We start from the raw sequence: 5,065 nt of genomic DNA on the forward strand, positions 1-5,065 counted from the left end.
ATAGTTCGCAGGTTCGTCATGGTCTAGTAACATGACTTCCAGAACAGGATTACCGTACCACTCTGGTGCGGATCTTACTCTGGTTGACCTACGAGGTTCGGTAGAAACTTGATCTGAAGTTTCATGATCATCATCATTAACTTCCTCACTGATTGGTGTAGGAGTCACAGGAACAGATTTCTGTGATGAACTACTTTCCAATAAGGGAGCAGGTACAGTTACATCATCAAGTTCTACTTTCCTCCCACTCACTTCTTTCAAGAGAAACTCCTTCTCTAGAAAGGATCCATTCTTAGCAACGAATGTCTTGCCTTCGGATCTGTGATAGAAGGTGTACCCAACTGTCTCCTTTGGGTATCCTATGAAGACACATTTCTCCGATTTGGGTTTGAGCTTATCAGGATGAAACTTTTTCCCATAAGCATCACAACCCCAAACTTTAAGAAACGAACACTTGGGTTTCTTGCCAAACCACAGTTCATAAGGTGTCATCTCAACGGATTTAGATGGTGCCCTATTTAACGTGAATGCAGCTGTCTCTGATGCATAATACCAAAACGATAGTGGTAAATCGGTAAGAGACATCATAGATCGCACCATATCTAATAAAGTACGTTATGACGTTTGGACACACCATTACACTGTGGTGTTCCAGGTGGCGTGAGTAGTGAAACTATTTCACATTGTTTTAACTAAAGGCCAAACTCGTAACTCAAATATTCGTCTCCGCGATCAGATCGTAGAAACTTTATTTTCTTGTCACGATGATTTTCCACTTCACTCTGAAATTCTTTGAACTTTTCAAATGTTTCAGACTTATGTTTCATCAAGTAGATATACCCATATCTGCTCAAATCATCTGTGAAGTTCAGAAAATAACGATACCTGCCGCGAGCCTGAACACTCATCGGACTGCATACACCAGTATGTATTATTTCCCACAAGTCTGTTGCTCGCTCCATTGTTCCGGAGAATGGAGTCTTACTCATCTTGCCCATGAGGCATGGTTCGCAAGCATCAACTGATTCATAATCAAGTGATTCCAAAAGCCCATCAGCATGGATTTTCTTCATGCGCTTTACACCAATATGACCTAAATGGCAGTGCCACAAATAAGTTGCACTGTCATTATTAACTTTGCATCTTTTGACTTCAATATTATGAATATGTGTATCACTACGATCGAGACTCAATAAACCATTCACCTTGGGTGTATGATCATTGAAGGTTTTATTCATGTAAACAGAACAACAATTATTCTCTAACTTAAATGAATAACTGTATAGCAATAAACATGATCAAATCATATTCATGCTCAACGCAAACACCAAATAACACTTATTTAGGTTCAACACTAATCCCGAAAGTATAGGGAGTGTACAATGATGATCATATCAATCTTGGAACTACTTCCAACACACATCGTCACCTCGCCCTTAACTAGTTTCTGTTTATTTTGCAACTCATGTTTCGAGTTACTACTCTTAGCAACTGAACCAGTACCAAATACTGAGGGGTTGCTATAAACACTAGTAAAGTACACATCAATATCATGTATATCAAATATACCTTTGATCACTTTGCCATCCTTCTTATTCGCCAATTATTTAGGGCAGTTCCACTTCCAGTGACCAGTCCTTTTGCAGTAGAAGCACTTAGTCTCAGGCTTAGATCCAGACTTGGGCTTCTTCACTTGAGCAGCAACTTGCTTGCCCTTCTTCTTGAAGTTCCCCTTCTTCCCTTTGCCCTTTTCTTGAAACTAGTGGTCTTGTCAACCATCAACACTTGATGCTTTTTCTTGATTTCTACCTTCGTCGATTTCAGCATCACGAAGAGCTTCGGAATCGTTTCCGTTATCCCTTGCATATCATAGTTCATCACAAAGTTCTAGTAACTTGGTGATGGTGACTAGAGAACTATGTCAATCACTATCTTATCTGGAAGATTAACTCCCACTTGATTCAAGTTATTGTAGTACTCAGACAATCTGAGCACATGCTCACTAGTTGAGCTATTCTCCTCCATCTTGTAGGCAAAGTACTTGTCAAAGGTCTCATACCTCTTGACTCGGGCATGAGTCTGAAATACCAATTTAGCTCTTGGAACATCTTATATGCTCCGTGGTGTTCAAAACATTTTTGATGTCCCGATTCTAAGCCGTAAAGCATGGTGCACTAAACTATCAAGTAGTCATCATACCGAGCTTTGTCAAACGTTCATAACGTCTGTATCTGCTCCTGCAATAGGTCCGTCACCTAGCGGTGCATCAAGGACATAATACTTCTGTGCAGCAATGAGGATAACCCTCAGATCATGGAGGTAGTCCGCATCATTGCTACTAACATCTTTCAACTTATTTTTCTCTAGGAACATATCAAAATAAAATAGGGGAGCTAAACGCGAGCTATTGATCTACAACATAGATATGCTAATACTACCAGGACTAAGTTCATGATAAATTAAAGTTCAATTAATCATATTACTTAAGAACTCCCACTTAGATAGACATCCCTCTAATCATCTAAGTGATCACGTGATCCATATCAACTAAACCATGTCCAATCATCACGTGAGATGGAGTAGTTTTCAATGGTGAACATCACTATGTTGATCATATCTTCTAAATGATTCACGCTCGACCTTTCGGTCTCAGTGTTCCGAGGCCATATCTGCATATGCTAGGCTCGTTAAGTTTAACTTGAGTATTCCGCGTGTGCAAAACTGTCTTGCACCCGTTGTATTTGAACGTAGAGCTTATCACATCCGATCATCACGTGGTGTCTCAGCACGAAGAACTTTCGCAATGGTGCATACTCAGGGAGAACACTTATACCTTGAAATTTAGTGAGAGATCATCTTATAATGCTACCGTCGATCTAAGCAAAATAAGATGCATAAAAGATAAACATCACATGCAATCAATATAAGTGATATGATATGGCCATCATCATCTTGTGCTTGTGATCTCCATCTCCGAAGCACCGTCATGATCACCATCGTCACCGGCGTGACACCTTGATCTCCATCTTAGCATCGTTGTCGTCTCGCCAACTATTGCTTCTACGACTATCGCTACCGCTTAGTGATAAAGTAAAGCATTACAGGGCGATTGCATTGCACACAATAAAGCGACAACCATATGGCTCCTGCCAGTTGCCGATAGCTCGGTTACAAAACATGACCATCTCATACAATAAAATATAGCATCATGTCTTGACCATATGACATCACAACATGCCCTGCAAAAACAAGTTAGACGTCCTCTACTTTGTTGTTGCAAGTTTTACGTGGCTGCTATGGGCTGAGCAAGAACCGTTCTTACCTACGCATCAAAACCACAATGACAGTTCGTCAAGTTAGTGTTGTTTTAACCTTCTCAAGGACCGGGCGTAGCTACACTCGGTTCAACTAAAGTCGGAGAAACTGACACCCGCCAGCCACCTGTGTGCAAAACACGTCGGTAGAACCAGTCTCGCGTAAGCGTACGCATAATGTCGGTCTGCGCCGCTTCATCCAACAATACCGCCGAACCAAAGTATGACATGCTGGTAAGCAGTATGACTTGTATCGCCCACAACTCATTTGTTTTCTACTCGTGCATATAACATCTAAGCATAAAACCTGGCTCGGATGCCACTGTTGGGTAACGTAGTAATTTCAAAAAAAATCCTACGCACACGCAGGATCATGGTGATGCATAGCAACGAGAGGGGAGAGTGTGTCCACGTACCCTCGTAGACCGAAAGCGGAAGCGTTAGCACAACGCGGTTGATGTAGTCGTACGTCTTCACGATCCGACCGATCCAAGTACCGAACGCACGGCACCTCCGAGTTCAGCACACGTTCAACTCGATGACGTCCCGCGAGCTCCGATCTAGCAGAGCTTCGCCGGAGAGTTTCGTCAGCACGACAGCGTGATGACGGTGATGATGATGCTACCGACGCAGGGCTTCGCCTAAGCACCGCTACGATATGATCGAGGTGGATTATGGTGGAGGGGGCACCGCACATGGCTTGGAACAATCAACTTGTGTGTCGTTGGGTGCCCCCCGCCCTGTATATAAAGGAGCAAGGAGGGAGGCCAGCCAGCCTTGGTGCGCCCCAAGGAGTGGAGGAATCCTCTTCCTACTAGGAAGAGGATTCATCCTTTCCTAGTCCAACTAGGAAGAGGGAAGGGGGAAGGAAAGAGAGGGAGAGGGAGAGGGAAAGAGGGGCCGCGCCCCCCTCCCCTAGTCCAATTCGGACTCCTCATGGGAGGGGGCGCGCCACCTCCTGGATTGCTGCCCTCTCTCTCCCCTTAGGCCCACTAAGGCCCAATACTTCCCCGGGGGGTTCCGGTAACCCCTCCGGCACTCCGGTTTTCTCCGAAATCACCCAGAACACTTTCGGTGTCCGAACATAGAAATCCAATATATCGATCTTAACGTCTCGACCATTTCGAGACTCCTCGTCATGTCCGTGATCATATCCGGGACTCCGAACTACCTTCGGTACGTCAAAACACAAAAACTCATAATACCGATTGTCACCGAACTTTAAGTGTGCGGACCCTACGGGTTCGAGAACTATGTAGACATGAACGAGACACGTCTCCGGTCAATAACCAATAGTGGAACCTGGATGCTCATATTGGCTCCCACATATTCTACGAAGATCTTTATCGGTCAAACCGCATAAAAACATACGTTGTTCTCTTTGTCATCGGTATGTTACTTGCCCGAGGTTCGATCGTCGGTATCTCAATACCTAGTTCAATCTCGTTACCGGCAAGTCTCTTTACTCATTCTATAATACATCATCCCGCAACTAACTCATTAGTTACAATGCTTGCAAGGCTTATAGTGATGTGCATTACCAAGTGGGCCCAGAGATACCTCTCCGACAATCGGAGTGACAAATCCTAATCTCGAAATACGCCAACTCAACAAGTACCTTTGGAGACACCTGTAGAGCACCTTTATAATCACCCAGTTACGTTGTGATGTTTGGTAGCACATAAAGTGTTCCTCCGGTAAACGGGAGTTGCATAATCTCATTGTCATAGGAACATGTATAAGTCATGAAG

This window comes from Triticum aestivum, chromosome 3D, assembly GCF_018294505.1.
Source record: "Triticum aestivum cultivar Chinese Spring chromosome 3D, IWGSC CS RefSeq v2.1, whole genome shotgun sequence".
NCBI classification, from domain to species: domain Eukaryota; kingdom Viridiplantae; phylum Streptophyta; class Magnoliopsida; order Poales; family Poaceae; genus Triticum; species Triticum aestivum.